This window comes from Tachyglossus aculeatus, chromosome 22 (genome assembly GCF_015852505.1).
Source record: "Tachyglossus aculeatus isolate mTacAcu1 chromosome 22, mTacAcu1.pri, whole genome shotgun sequence".
In the NCBI taxonomy this organism is placed as follows: domain Eukaryota; kingdom Metazoa; phylum Chordata; class Mammalia; order Monotremata; family Tachyglossidae; genus Tachyglossus; species Tachyglossus aculeatus.
This window is the reverse complement of record NC_052087.1, coordinates 37,093,713-37,110,092: the sequence shown is the minus strand read 5'-3', so window position 1 is coordinate 37,110,092 and position 16,380 is coordinate 37,093,713.

Below are 16,380 nucleotides of genomic sequence, written 5' to 3'. Positions count from 1 at the left end.
AAGGATGGAGGCAAGGGGCGGGGGGGATCAAATCCCATTATTATTATTATTATCATCATCATCATCATCGTTATTATTATTTGCAGCCCTGCCACTTGTGTGACTTTGGGCAAGTCACTTAACTTCTCTGTGCCTCAGTTACCTCATCTGTAAAATGGAGATTAAGACTGTGAGCCCCTAGTGGGACAACCTGATCACCTTGTAACCTCCCCAGTGCTTAGAACAGTGCTTTGCACATAGTAAGTGCTTAATAAATGCCATTATTATTATTATTATTATAATTATTGTCTGCTGTGTGACCTCAGGCCAGTCACTTCATTCATTCATTCATTCATTCAATCATATTTATTGAGCGCTTACTGTGTGCAGAGCACTGTACTAAAGCACTTGGGAAGTACTTCACTTCTCTGGGCCTCAGTTTCCCCATCTGTAAAATGGGGATTGGGACTTTAAGCCCGTCTAGACTGTAAGCTCATTGTGGGCAGGGAATGTGTCTGTTTATTGTTATGTACAGTGCTCTGCACACAGTAAGCGCTCAATAAATACGATTGATTGAATAAATGAATGTTGTACTCTCCCAAATGCTTAGTACAGTTTCGCACGCAGTAAGCACTCAATAATTGTGAGCTTGTTGTGGGCAAGGAATGTGTCATGTTATAGTGTACTCTCCCAAGCACTTAATATAGTGCTTTGCACACAGTAAGCGCTCAATAAATACGACTGAATGAATGAATGGATGAATGGAATACGATTGAATGAGCCCCTTGTGGTTCTGGGATTGGGTCCAACTTGATTAGCTCATAACTGCATTAGGGCTTATTATAGTGCCGGGCACATAGTCATCGCTTAACAAATATCTTTAAAAAAACCAAAACGACAAAAAAAGTTAAGTAGAAACTCCCTACATTAGTTTCAAAGCTGTCCATGAGCTTTCTCTATTTCATATATTAGCGCTCTATTGCCACTCGAATTTGCACTTGTCACTAATTCCAAGATGACCTTCTAACTTGACTGGAAGGGTGGAATTCTCTTATACCCTTCAAATTTGAAGGGAAGCAGCGTGGCTTAGTGGAAAGAGCACGGGCTTTGGAGGCAGAGGACATGAGTTCTAATCCCGGATCCACTACTTGTCTGCTGTGTGACCTTGGGCAAGCTACTTAACTTCTCTGGGCCTCAGTTACCTTAGTTGTGAAATGGGGATTAAGACTGTGAGCCCCACATGATACAAACTGATTATCTTTTTTCTATCCCAGCACTTAGAACTATCCCAGCACATGCTGAGCACTTAACAAATACCATAATAATACTAATAGTTATGCCAAGTTATGACTCTCCCTGTCTTCAAAGCCTACCTGAAATCCCACCTCCTCCAAGAATGCTTCCCTAATTTGTTCCCAAAGCCCCATGTCGTGTCAATCCAATAACCACCTGTGGCACTTGTGCATTTATAACCATGCTATCCTGACTACCTCTTATCCACCTCAGTACTTAGAACAGTGCTTGGCACATAGTAAGCACATGACAAGTACCATCATTATTGTGTATGTATGCACCATATTTGGCTGAACATGTATTTTCCTTGCATATTTTAGTTAGAATGGTTTTACAACGGTTTTAAGGAATTAGGGAAAGGACATCAGTTAGTAGGAAACTTATGGATTCAGGATGCAAATGTATCAGAAGGAATAGCCAGCCTGTGTGCTTTTGGACAAATGTGCATACTGTGAGCTCGCTGTGGGCAGGGAATGTGTCGTGTCTACCAACTCTGCAATAACATATTCTCCCAAGCACTTAGTACAGTGCTTCTGCACACAGTAAGTGCTCAAAAAATGCCACTGATTGATTCTTTGATTGAACAGTGCTTAGAAAAGTGCTCAGCGCTTAGAACAGTGCTTTGCACATAGAAAGCACTTAATAAATACCATCATTATTATTATTATGTATAGGTATGCATGGCATTGGTCACCTTGGGTACTCTAGGGAACTCTTGAGTTTTTTCTTAATGTGGGGTTTTGAGAACTGGTTTCTCAGGCATTCTTCATTTTCATAGAAGATTTTAAAATTCAGGCTTAGCCTAGCAGCCTTATATCCCTGGCTTTGCTGCTAGAGGAGAATGAAGCTCTGATGGACTTAAAGAGAACAGCATTCGTCATGGAATGCAGTAGTGGAAAGAGGTTCCGCAGCCTACCTCCTTGGGTTTATAAACCTCACGTCCTTTCACAGACTGGTAAAATGCTATATTGTAAATCAAACTCTTTTTACCCCTCTATCCCCACGTATCAGGATTAAAATGGAGCTTTGGTCTTGGAGAGGGTGGAACCAGGACGAAGCATCTATACAACAACGCTCCCAAACTGTCTTTATTTTGGTTTTTGCTGTCTGGTGTCTAATTCATTCTTGAATCAAGGAGGAGCTGGTTGAGAATGACCGGAGGAGAGAGTCATTTCCTGCAACCAGGGCAAGTGGTGAAACCTGAATGATGTCACCCTCTGCTTCTATTTCAGAACATCTCATTAACTGTCATCTGGGAGAGGGGTTTTAATTCCACAACCTCTCGGAGACCTCAGAGCGTGGCTTTGAGTGACAGCCAGTTGCTGAAAATCTATCTAAAGGTGAATCCGTTGACCTTTTTCTTTCGGGGTCTAGACTATGAGCTCGTTATGGTCAGGAAACTTGTCTGCTAATTCTGTTGTATTGTACGCTCTCAAACACTTAGTAAGGTGCTCTGTGATAGTAAGTGCTCAATAAGTACCATTGATTACCCAGTGGGATATTTCCCTGGATAAATCGCTCCAATAAGCAATGGAAATAGAATGGACATGTTATTGTAGTAGCGTCATCTAGATTTCCCCTCTTTTTAAATGCTACTCGATCCCCTCATCCTTTTCCTTTTTTTCTTCATTCCTGGAGCACCCATGTTTGAACTTATATAAAAACAATCAGAATGATGCAGCAAAACCCAGTCCTCATTCTGTTACTGACTTCCGGATGATTTTTGTGCGAATCACTTCCTCTCTCGGCACTTTAAGGCCCATTCGTCATGGAGATCGGAGGACATATGAGAGGCTTGGTTGGACAGTGGGGAGAGACTTAGTGGTAGCATTACTGTATTAATAGCTGATTGCTGTTAGCCTCCTTGCTGACCTCCCTACCTCCTCTCTCTCTCTACTCTGTGGAGAAGCAGCGTGGCTCAGTGGAAGAGCATGGGCTTGGGAGTCAGAGGTCATGGGTTCAAATCCTGGCTCCACCAGTTGTCAGCTGTGTGACTTTGGGCAAGTTACTTAACTTTTCTGTGCCTCAGTTACCTCATCTGTAAAATGGGGATTAAGATAGTGAAACCCACGTGGGACAACCTGATCACTTTATATCTTCCCCAGTGCTTAGTACAGTGCTTTGCACATAGTAAGCGCTTAACAAATGCCATCATTATTATTATTACTCTAGTTAATACTTCACTCTGCCGCTCAGATCATTTTTCTAAAGAAAGGTTCAGTCTGTGTTTCCCCATTCCTTAAGAAAATCCAGTGGTTGCTCATCCACTACTGCAGCAAACAAAAAGTTCTTACCATTAAAGCACTCAATCACCTTGCCCCCTCCTACTTTACCTCTCTGCTCTCTTACTACTACTAATAATGATGATGATGGCATTTATTAAGTACTTACTATGTGCAAAGCACTGGGGAGGTTACAAGGTGGTCAGGTTGTCCCACGTGGGGCTCACGGTCTTTAATCCCCATTTTACAGATGAGGTAACTGAGGCATAGGGAAGTAAAGTGACTTGCCCAAAGTCACACAGCTGACAATTGGCGGAGCCGGAGTTTGAACCCATGACCTCTGACTCCAAAGCCCAGGCTCTTTTCCACTGAGCCACGCTGCTTCTCTACAACCCAGCCTGCACACATTACTGCTCTAATGCCACCCTACTCACTGTTCCTTGATCTCATCTGTCTCTCCACCAACTTCTTGCCCAAGTCCTGCCTCTGGTCTGGACCACCCTCCCTCTTCACATCCGACAGACAATTTACTCTCCGAACCTTCAAAGCCTTATTGAAGGCACATCTCCTCCAAGAGGCCTTCCCTGACTAAGCCCTCCTTCCCTCTTCTCCCACTCCCTTCGGCGTTATGTACTAATGTACATATCTGTCACTTATAATGATAATAATAATGGCATTTATTAAGCATTTATTATGTGCAAAGCACTGTTCTAAGCGCTGGGGAGGTTACAAGGCGATCAGGTTGTCCCACAGGGGGCTCACAGTCTTAATCCCCATTTTACAGATGAGGTAACTGAGGCACAGAGAAGTGCTTAGTACAGTGCTCTGCACATAATAAGCACTCGATAAATGCCACTGATTGAAAAAGTGTGTGACACCAGGAGTTAGCGCTTAGTACAGTGCTCTGCACACAGTTAACTCTCCATAAATATGATTGAATGAATGAATAAGATAGGTTATTGTGGGCTTGCTGAGGGGCTCAGGGAAGACAGTGGGATGTTTTCAGTCCTGGTTTGACAGCCAGAAGGATCTTGCTACGGGCCAGGGAGAGTGATTTAGTACTGGGCAATGGGAAGTTGGGAAATCATTCATTCATTTATTCAATCAATCGTATTTATTGAGCACTTACTGTGTGCAGGACACTGTACTAAGTGCTTGGGAAGTACAAGTTGGAAACATATAGAGATGGTCCCTACCCAAAAACGGGCTCACAGTCTAGAAGGGGGAGACAGATGACAAAACAAACCATGAAGACAGATGTCAAAATCGTCAGAACAAATAGAATTATGGCTATATGCGCATCATTAACAAAATAAATAGAATAGTAAATATGTACAAGTAAAATAAATAAAGTAATAAATCTGTACAAATATGTACAAGTGCTGTGGGGAGGGGAAGGAGGTAGTGCCGGGGGGGTGAGGAGGAGGAGAGGAAAAAGAAGGCTCAGTCTGGGAATGCCTTCTGAAGGAGGTGAGCTCTCAGTAGAGCTTTGAAGGGATGAAGAGAGCTAGTTTCGTGGGTGTGGGGAGGGAGGACATTCCAGTCCAGGGGGAGGGTGTGGACTGGGGATCAACAGTGGGACAGGCGAGAAAAAGGCACAGTGAGGAGGTTAGCGGCAGAGGAGCGGAGCGTGTGGGCTGGGCTGTAGAAGGAAAGAAGGGAGGTGAGGTAGGAGGGGGCGAGGGAATGGACAGCCTTGAAGCTGAGAGTGAGGAGTTTTTGCTTGATTCGTAGGCTGACAGGCAGCCACTGGAGATTTTTGAGGAGGGGAGTATCATGCCCAGAGCGTTTCTGTACAAAGATAATCCGGGCAGCAGAGTGAAGTATAGACTGAAGCGGGGAGAGACAGGAGGACGGGAGATCACAGAGGAGACCGATGCAGTAATCCAGTCGGGATAGGATGAGAGATTGAACCAGCAAGGTAGCGGTTTGGATGGAGAGGAAAGGGCTGATTTGGAGAGGTTGTGGAGGTGAGACCGGCAGGTTTTGGTGACGGATTGGATGTATGGGGTGAACGAGAGAGCGAAGTCGAAGATGACACCAAGGTTGCGGGCTTGTGAGACAGGAAGGTTGGTAGTGCCGTCTACAGTGACGGGAAAGTCAGGGAGAGGGCAGGGTTTGGGAGGGAAGATAAGGAGTTCAGTCTTGGCCAGACCCTATTAAGGCTAGGAACTGGGATTTGTGTTGGAGCTGAGGGTGAGTTTATCTGAGGCTAAGAGCTAGATGTTTGTGTTTTATTCTGGAAGTTCCTGGAACTGGCTTTGAGTGTTTGGAATTTACTCCTATGTGTTCCAGTACTCCTGCAGTATTAATTTTCAATACTATGAAGCAACTGACATCGCGGGGTAGTGGGGAAGGGGAGTTGCCTTGAAACATATTCAGTTTCAGAACTAAACCTGTGACTGGGTTTTCTGGAAGTCACGTGACTCCTCAGAATCATCTTACAACAGCCAATTCCAGTAGGTTCCTAGAAAGGTTTCAGCTGGATTCCAGTGAAAGCGGGAACTGGGAAGGTAGTGAAGGGAGGGAGTGGGAGAAGTGCTGAAGCAGAGGGCAAGAGAGCAGCCCCTCATCCTGCTCTTCACTTCAGGAATCGTTTTTAAGAAGGGCAGCATTGACTCCCAAGAAATTGTGACTAATATTATTATCTGGTGGAGAGGGTATGTGCCATCATCTATTAATGTTATTTATTGAGCGCTTACTGTGCGTACTGTACTAGGTGCTTGAGAGAGTATGATACAGCGGAGTGGTAAGGTGCAAGAAGCCTTGTCGTTAGCATTCCCCTGAGCCATTGCCCCTCAGAGGTCTTCCCCTCAGGCTGGCATGGAGAAAATGGGCCTAGTTTCTTAGAGGAAGTCTTCCAGTTGGATGAAAGGTGGAGGAGATGGGAGATTGGGGACTGGAAAACTGAGGCTCATCTCCCCTTGCTGCTCAGAGGGCAGGGAGGATGATGGGAGAGAGGGGACCTGTCAGATTGAGGTGACAATCAGGCCAGGGCAACAACTTGGACCCCAAATTCCCAAGAAAGTGGGGAATGGGAGAAGCAGCATGACCTAATGATAAAACACAGGCCTGTGAGTCAGAAGGACCTGGGTTCTAATCCCGGTTCCACAACATGTCTGCTGTGTGACCTTGGGCAAGACACTTCACTTCTCCGTGCATCAGTTACCTCATCTGTAAAATGGGGATTAATAATAATAATAATGATGATGGCATTTGTTAAGCACTTGCTATGTGCAAAACACTGTTCTAAGCACTGAGGGGATACAAGGTGATCAGGTTGTCCCACGTGGGGCTCACAGTCTTAATCCCCGTTTTACAGATGAGGTAATTGAGGCTCAGAGAAGCTAAATGACTTGCCCAGTGTCACACGGCAGACATGTGGCGGAGTCGGGATTCAAGCCCATGACCTCTGACTCCAAAGCCCGGGCTCTTTCCACTGAGCCACGCTGCTTCTCTAAGACTGTGCATACTTAGCACAGTCTAAGATTAAGACTGTGAACTCTATATGGGACATGGACTGTCTCCAACCAGATAAGTTTGTATCTACCCCAGTGCTTAGTAATAAGCACTTAGCAAATATCATTACTAATAGAATTACTAAGGTCACATCTCCTCCAAGAGGTCTACCCCAATTAAGCCCTTTTTTCCCTGGCTCCCTGTCCTTTCCGCATCGTCCATGCGCTTCTATCTGTGATCTTTGGACACTTGATATTCATCCCACCCCAAACCCCACAGCACTCAAGTACATATCTTTAAATTATATATTATCAATTATGTCTCCCCCTCTAGACAGTAAGCTCGTAATGGGAAGGAAACACGTCTGCTAATTCTATTGCATCATACTTTCTATTGTATTGTTATATTATAGTCTCCAAACGCTTAGTACAGTGCTCTGCACACAGTAAGCGCTCAATCAATACGAATGACTAAAAAAATGTGTGAAATTACATGAGCCGCTTATTAGAAAGGAACAAGGCATTTGCCCACCAAGGGTCAATATCTACATTTCAGTGGCTAGCGTTTGTTCTTTGCCATTAACTAGGAGTGGAAGATCTGTTGGGTAGGGACCGTCTCTGTATGTTGCCAACATGTACTTCCCAAGCGCTTAGTACAGTGCTCTGCACACAGTAAGCGCTCAATAAATACGATTGATTGATTGATTGATCGATCTGTTAGCTCTGAGAAAAAGACAGCTGCAATAGTAGATCGAAGACAACCACAGTCCTCTCAGCCTAATAACAACTGTGGTATTTGTCTATGTGCCAGGCACTGTACTAAGCGCTGGGGTGGATACAAGCAAACTGGGTTGTACACAGTCCCTGTCCCACGAGGGGCTCACGGTCTTAATCCCCATTTTACAGGTGAGAGAACTGAGGCCCAGGGAAGTGAATCAGAAGCATCTGGGTTCTAATCCTGTCTCTACTGCTTGTCTGCTGCATGATCTTGGGCAAGACACTTCACTTCTCTGTGACTTGCCTATGATCACAGAGTAGACAAGTGGCGGAGCAAGGATTAGAACCCAGATCCTTCTGATTCTTGGGCCCATGCTCTGTACCCTAGGCCATGGTGCTTCTGAATATGAGGTATTATCACCCAGTAGCCAGTCTAAGATAAATCATTATGTTCACAGTAGCAATTGTGCCTATTAAGTGCTTACTAAGTGCAGAGTCCAGTGATAAACTCTAAGAAAAAATACACAAGTGAGAATTAGAAACAGTCTAATTTATTGATCATTACTGTGTTCTTGGAGAACATGGAAAAGCATTAAAAGATATTATCCCAGCAGTAAAACCCATTTTCTCTGTTGCTGAGGAGCAATCAGTTTGCTTGGAGAAGCAAGAAATAATAATTATTATAGTATTTGTTAAGCGCTTACTATGCGCCAAGTACTATAGTAAGCATTCATTCATTCATTCATTCAATCGTATTTATTGAGCACTTACTGTGTGCAGAGCACTGTACTAAGCGCTTGGGAAGTACAAGTTGGCAACATATAGAGACGGTCCCTACCCAACAGCGGGCTCACAGTCTAGAAGGGGGAGACAGACAACAAAACAAAACATATTAACAAAATGAAATAAATGGAATAAATATGTACAAATAAAATAAATAGAGTAATAAATACGTACAAACATATATACATATATACAGGAGCTGTGGGGAGGGGAAGGAGGTAAGGCGGGGGGGATGGGGACGGGGAGGAGGGGGAGAGGAAGGAGGGGGCTCAGTGCGGGAAGGCCTCCTGGAGGAGGTGAGCTCTCAGTAGGGCTTTGAAGGGAGGAAGAGAGCTTGCTTGGTGGATGTGCAGAGGGAGGGCATTCCAGGCCAGGGGGAGGGCATGGGCCAGGGGTCGACGGTGGGACAGGCGAGAACGAGGCACAGTGAGGAGGTTAGCGGCAGATATTGTTAGATACAATACAATCAGATAGGAGGCAGTCCCTGTTTCACACGAGGCAGTGTGGCTCAGTGAAAAGAGCATGGGCTTTGGAGTCAGAGGTCATGGGTTCAAATCCCGGCTCTGCCGCTTGTCAGTCGTGTGACTTTGGGCAAGTCACTTCACTTCTCTGGGCCTCAATTACCTCATCTGGAAAATGGGGATGAAAACTGTGAGCCCCCCCGGGACAAACTGATCACCTTGTAATCTCCCCAGTGCTTAGAACAGTGCTCTGCACGTAGTAAGTGCTTAACGAATACCATTATTATTATTATTATTATAAGGCTCACAGTTTCAGGGGGAGGGAGGACAGGTATCAAATCCCCATTTTACAGATGAAGAAACTGAGACATAGAGAAGTTAAGTGACTTGTCCAAGGTCACACAAAGCCCTCCTTCCCTTTCCTCCCACTTACTACTGCGTTGCCCTGACTTGTTCCCTTTATTTATCTCCCAGGCCCACAGCACTTATGCACATATCTGTCTTTTATTTATTTCTATTAATGTCTGTCTCTCCCTCTGGACTGTGACCTCATTGTGGGCAGGGAATGTGTCTGTTTATTATTGTATTGTACACTCCCAAGTGCTTAGTACAGTGCTCTGCACACAGTACGTGCTCAATAAATATGTTTGAATGAATGAGCTAGGCTAGACTGTATGCTAGACTATAGGCTGTCTAGACTGTAGCTGTCTAGACTCTAGACTGTAAGCTCGTTGGAGGCAGGGAATGAGTCTGTTCACTGTTATATTGTATGTCCCAAGCACTCACCTTCCCTCTTTAAATCCAACAGACAATTACCACCCTCCTTCAAGGCCTTGTTGAAGGTACATCTCCACCAAAAGGCCCTCCCTGATTAAGCCCGCCTTTCCTGTTCTCCCATTTTCTTTCGCATCACCCTGACTTACTCCCTTTATTCATCCCCCCTTCCAGCTCCTCAGCACTTATGTACATACCTGTCATTTATTTATATATATTATTGTTGGTCTCCTCCTCGAGACTGTGAGCTCATTGTGGACGGGGTATGTGTTTGTTTATTATTGTATTGAACTCTCCCAAGTGCTTAGTACAGTGCTCTGCACACAGTAAGTGCTCAAAAAATACGATTAACTGACTACAGAGGAAGAGGAGACAGGCAGGGTGAGATTAGAACGAGGAGAAAGCAGGTCTAACACCTTCCCCACCATTTCTGGGGAAGTGTCCATGAGCCAAATCATAATTCCTGTGAAGCTTCACCAGAGTCAGTCAGACTGCTTAATCCAGTGAATCTGCACGTCTGCTCTTTACTGGCTAAGCTGTTCTATCGGTTGCCCACTCCTCTAACCCTCCAGCTTACTGAGAACCAAGACAGGTACTGAAGTAGATTTCGCTCGGGTTGGTGCTGGCCCATGTGGCGACTGGTTGGCTCTTAGAAGCCTCTGCCAAAAAGTTTGCTCAGGGAATGGACAGAGGGTAAATAGCCCAAAAGCACAGATTGGACCCAGCCGGTCAGCCAGTTAGGGCGCAGGGCACGGGGGTGTCGGGGTGAATCAGAGCTGGCATTGCAAGAAGCATCTCCCCCTCTATACTGTAAGCTTGCTGTGGGCAGGAAGTGTGTTTATTAATAATAATAATAATAATAATATTGGTATTTGTTAAGCACTTACTATGTGCAAAGCACTGTTCTAAGCGCTGGGGAGGTTACAAAGTGATCAGGTTGTCCCACAGGGGGCTCACAATTTTAATCCCCATTTTCCAGATGAGGCCCAGAGAAGTTAAGTGACTTGCCCAGAGTCACACAGCTGACAGTTGGCAGAGCTGGGATTTGAACCCATGACCTCTGACTCCAAAGCCCAGGCTCTTCCCACTGAGCCACAGCAGCTTCTCAAAAGAGAGAGAGAGAGAAACATTTTTTTTTCTTGGTATGCATCTTTTAGCCTACAGAACATTTTACTTTATTATTAAACTGACACCGACAGACAGATAGGGAACAAGAGCATTATTCAGGTTAAGGTATATACACATGTACAACCTTATTATACTTTATGTAGACACTTATACATGCCATCTTATTTACACCTTATAGTACTTATCTCTATACAGGCGCACACAGACACACATTGCATTTATAGACAGACGCAGAGAATTGAACCAACAACCTCTGAATTCAGAGACAGACCACTTACCTCTGTTCCACAAGCTGCTTCACAGCAGCTGTTTATTGTATTGTTAAACTGTGCTCTCCCAAGCACGATTGAGCGAATGAATGAGTAGAGTGCTCTGCACATAGTAAGTGCTCAATAATTCCAATTGACTGACTGTGGCTATGTCAACACCCATGGTTTTGCCGCAACAATGTAGAGCTACAGTCATCTTCTACTTCTTCTTATAGTGTTTGTTAACTGCTTACTATGTGCCAGACATTGTCCAAAGTGCTGGGAGTAGATGGAAGATAATCAGGTGGGGGACAGTCCCTGCCCCAATGGGGCTTACAGTCTTAATCCCCATTTTACTGATGAGATAACTGAGGCATGGAGAAGTGAAGTGACTTATCCAAGGTCACATAACAAACAAGTGGCAGAGTCGGGATTGTAACACAGGCTCCCAAGGCCCGTGCTCTATCCACTAGGCCAAACTGCATCTCCGGGGGCATAGTTAGCTCCCTCTTTCAGTAGCTTCTAGACTCCTCCGACCAAAAGGGAGAATTGGGTTCCGCATGATTTCCGTTCAGTCATGAACATGAGGGCTGGACTCTCTCCTTCCTTTAAAACGTTTTCACTGGAGGTTTTCCTGGGAAACAGGACAGTACTGCTATCCAGTGGCCTCTAAGAATCCACATTGATGGGAGTTTGAGGAGCAACAGCCGATTGAATGTGGCAGAGTGGAGAGACGAGTGTTCAGTCAGTCAGTCAATCATATTTATTGAGTGCTTAATAATAATAATAATAATGATGGCATTTGTTATGCACTTACTATGTGCCAAGCACTGTTCTAAGCACTGGGGGAGATACAAGGTCATCAGGTTGTCCCTTGTGGGGCTCACAGTCTTCATCCCCATTTTACAGTTGAGGTCGCTGAGGCCCAGAGAAGTTAAGTGACTCGTCCAAAGTCACAAAGCTGACAAGTGACAGAGCTGGGATTAGAACCCACGACCTCTGACTCCCAAGCCTGGGCTCTTTCCACTAAGCCATGCTGCTTAGCGCTTAGGAGAGTACAGTACAATAGCCACATTCCCTCACCACGAACACCCATTGTTGGGTAGGGACCGTCTCTATAGGTTGCCGACTGGTACTTCCCAAGTGCTTAGTCCAGTGCTCTGCACACAGTAAGCGCTCAATAAATACGATTGAATGAATGAACTTACAGTCTAGAGATGAGTTTACAGTCTAGAGCTTTTACAATTCAGATCCAGGGCTGCTCCCATCCCATCCCATCAGCGGGGCCCACTCTGGTCTGAGCCCCCCGATCCAAAGAGCAGCCTGGGAGACCCCCACGCACTGGGTCTGGTTCCCACGGGGAAATGGATTCAGCAAAGCCGTGGCTGGACAGCAGTTTCCATCATGGGAAAGTGAAGCACGAGGCCTCTTCTCCATCTCTGGATCCCAAGGGTCAGTGGACAAAGAGTTCCAGGGATCTGTGCTACCGGATCGGAATCGCCGGCTCAGAGACCCAGCTCTGGGCCATCCTGTGCAACCGACCAGATGCGTGTGTTGGGAGTGGGAGGATCTCATCACGCAGGTACCGAATTCAGTGGAGTCAATCAATCAGTCAGTCAATTGATGGTATTTATTGAGCACTTACTATGTGCAGAGCACTTGGGAGAGTTCAATAGAAGAGAATTAGCATTCAATCATTCATTCAATCGTATTTACTGAGCACTTACTGTGCGCAGAGCACTGTACTAAGCACTTGGAAAGCACAAATCGGCAACAGATAGAGACGGTCCCCACCCCACAATGGGCTCACAGTCTAGAAGAGGGAGACAGACAACAAAACAAAACAAGTAGACGGGTGACATATTCCTCGCCCTTACCAGACACGTTCCTCACCCTTAAGGAGCTTACATAGCTCACCTTCACCGGGTGGAAAAAAAAAATAATGATGGCATTTATTAAGCACTTACTATGTGTAAAGCACTGTTCTAAGCGCTGGGGAGGCTACAAGGTGATCAGGTTGCCCAACGTGGGGCTCACAGTCTTAATCCCCATTTTACAGATGAGGTAACTGGGGCACAGAGAAGTTAAGTGATTTTCCCAAAGTCACACAGCTGACAATTGGTGGAGCCGGGGTTTGAACCCATGACCTCTGACTCCAAAGCTTGTGCTCTTTCCACTGAGCCACGCTGAGCTTTGAAGGATGATCCTGATGCCCCTATGTCCTCAGCCCATCAGAATTGGGAGGAGGGGGAGCGTGGGTCTCCCGTCAGAGAATTGCCCTGTCGTCCCATGACACCAGTCACAACCAGGGCTGACCTGAGAGGATCAAAAGGGCACCTGAAAGCGGGAGGGGAGCTGAAGGCTCAGAGCCAGATCCCATGACCATTCTTCAACTCCCCTTCACCCTCTCCCCGATGACTACCTGCTGTTATTCCATTCCAGGTTACTTTTCCAAGCGCTCAGTTCAATGTTCTGCACATAGTAAGCACTCAATTAATATGACTGATTGATTGATTAACCCAAAGTGTATGTTCCTAGGTTCCCCAGGTCAGCCCTGGGCACAAGTCCAGCTTTTAGAGCTGCGAAACAGGCTTTGAGCTGGGGTGGCCCTCCCTGAGTCTGGCCTGCCCTGAAGTCTTCTTTTTTATGGTATTTGTTAAGGGCTTACTATGTGTCAACACTGTTTAAGCTCTGGAGTACATAGATGTTAAATAAGTTGGACTCAATCCTTGTCCTGCCGAGGTTCACAGTCTAAGTAGGAGGGAGAACGGGTAGCGAATCCGCACAGTTGACCACCCCCTTCTCCTGGAAACATTATCCATTCATTCATTCATTCAATCATATTTATTGAGCACTTACTGTGTGCAGAGCACTGTACTAAGCGCTTGGGAAGTACAAGTTGGCAACATATAGAGACGGTCCCTACCCAACAGTGGGCTCACAGTCTAGAAGAGTGGGCTCACAGTCTATCCAACCTCGACTTCACTGATGCTGTCCTCTCCTGGTTCTTCTCATCTCTCTGGCTGCTCATTCTCAGTCTCCTTTGAGGGCTCCTCCTCTGCCTCCCTTCCAATAATAATAATAATAATAATAATGGTATTTGTTAAGCGCTTACTATGTGCAAAGCACTGTTCTAAGTACTGGGGGGATACAAGGTGATCAGGTTGTCCCACGTGGGGATCACAGTCTTCATCCCCATTTTACAGATGAGAGAACTGAGACATAGAGAAGTTAAGTGATTTGCTCAATGTCACACAGCTGACAATTGGCGGAGCCGGGATTTTAACCCATGACCTCTGACTCCCAAGCCCGGGCTCTTTCCACTGACCCATGCTGCTTCTCTAACTGTGGAGATCCCTTAAGGTTCTGTTCTGGGTCCCCTACTATTCTCTGCTCCCTTGGAGAACTCATTTGCTCCCAACTACTACCTCTATGCAGATGATACCTAACTCTACATCTCCAGCCCTGAAGTCTCTCCCTCTCTGCAGTCTCACATTTCCTCCTGCCTTCAAGACATCTCTAGCTGAATGTCCTCCCAGCACCTCAAGCTTAACTTGTCCAAAACAGAACTCCTTATCTTCCCACCCAAATTTTTTCCTCCCCCGCCATCCTTCCTGTCTCTCAAACCCATAACCTTGACATTATTCTTGACTCCTGTCTCTCATTCAGCCCACATATTCGAACCATCACTAAATCCTGTCAGTCCCACCTTCACATCACTAAAATCCCATCTTTCCTTTCCATCCAAACTGCTGCCGTGTTAATACAATCACTCATCCTATCCCTCCTGGATTACTGCCTCAGTCTCCTTGCTGACCGCCCAGCCTCCATTCTCTCCCCACTGCAGTCCATACTTCACTCAGCTGCCCGGATTATTTTTCTACAGAAATGTTCAGGACATGTTTCCCCACTCCTCACAAAACTCCAGTGGTTGCCCATCCACCTCCACATCAAACTGAAACTCCTCACCATTGGCTCTAACCAACTCAATCACCTAGTTCCCCCCTACTTCATCTTTCTACTCTCTTATTACTACCTCGACTCAGTGCCTCGAATACTAACCTTCCCACAGTAGCTTGATCTTGTCTATCTCATGCTGACTCTTCGTTCACATCCTGCCTCTGGCCTGGAATACCCTCCCTCCTCAAATCCAACAGACAATTACTCTCCCCCCCTTTAAAGCCTTATTGAAGACCCATCTCCTCCAAGAGGCCTTCCCTGACTAAGCCTCTCTTTCCTCTTCTCTCACTCCCTGACATGCTCCTTTCATTCACAGCACTAATGTACATATCTGTCGTTTATTTATTTAAATTAATGTCTGTCTCCCCCCGTCTAGTCTGTAAACTCATTATGGGCAGGGAATGTGTCTGTTTATTGTTATGTTGTACTCTCCCAAGTATTTAATACAGTGCTCTGCACCCCATAAGTGCTCAATAAATACGATTGAGTGAATGAATAAATGACCTGGGTTCTAATCCCAGCTCCATGACGTGTCTGCTGTGTGACTTTACGCAGGTCACTTCACTTCTCTGGCCATCAATGATTGCATCTGTAAATTAGGGCTTAAGATTGTGAGTCCCATGTGGGACAGGGACCTGATTAGCTTGTATCTACCCCAACGTTTAGAATAGTGCTTGATGTATAATAAGTGCTTAGCAATTACCATCATTATTATTAAATTGTTTCCCCCTTCCTGAGCAGGGGCTGGATAGTGGGGAGTGGAGAGCTCTGTCTTGACAGGTCCCCCCACAAACCTCCCCTCTTCACTCCTGTGCGTAGCCCTCAGAGGGGTAGGGTTGGTTCGTGCCAGGATGTGCCCGTTCCTTGCTCTGCCTGGGCAGCATTTCTGGGGGCTGCCACCTCCCAGAGAGACTTCAGGAGTGTGGGCAGAGAGAGGTCCTATTTTGCCAGAGGCTTGTCGAGAACGCAGTTAATACCAGATTAGGCCCTCCTTCCCTCTTCTCCCACTCCCTTCTGCATCGCCGTGACTTGCTCCCTTTATTCGTTCCTCTCTCCCAGCCCCACAGCACTTCGGTACATATCTGACATTTATTTATATTAATGTCTGTCTCCCCTCTAGACTGTAAGCTTGTTTTGGGCAGGGATTGTATCTGTTATATTGTTATATTGTACTCTCTGAAGCACTTAGTACAGTGCCCTGCACGCAGTAAGCACCCAGTAAGGCAGTGTTGCTCAGTGGAAAGATCATGGGCTTTGGAGTCAGAGGTCTTGGGTTTAAATCCCGACTCTGCCAATTGTCAGCTGTGTGACCTTGGGCAAGTCACTTAACTTCTCTGTGCCTCAGTTACCTCATCTG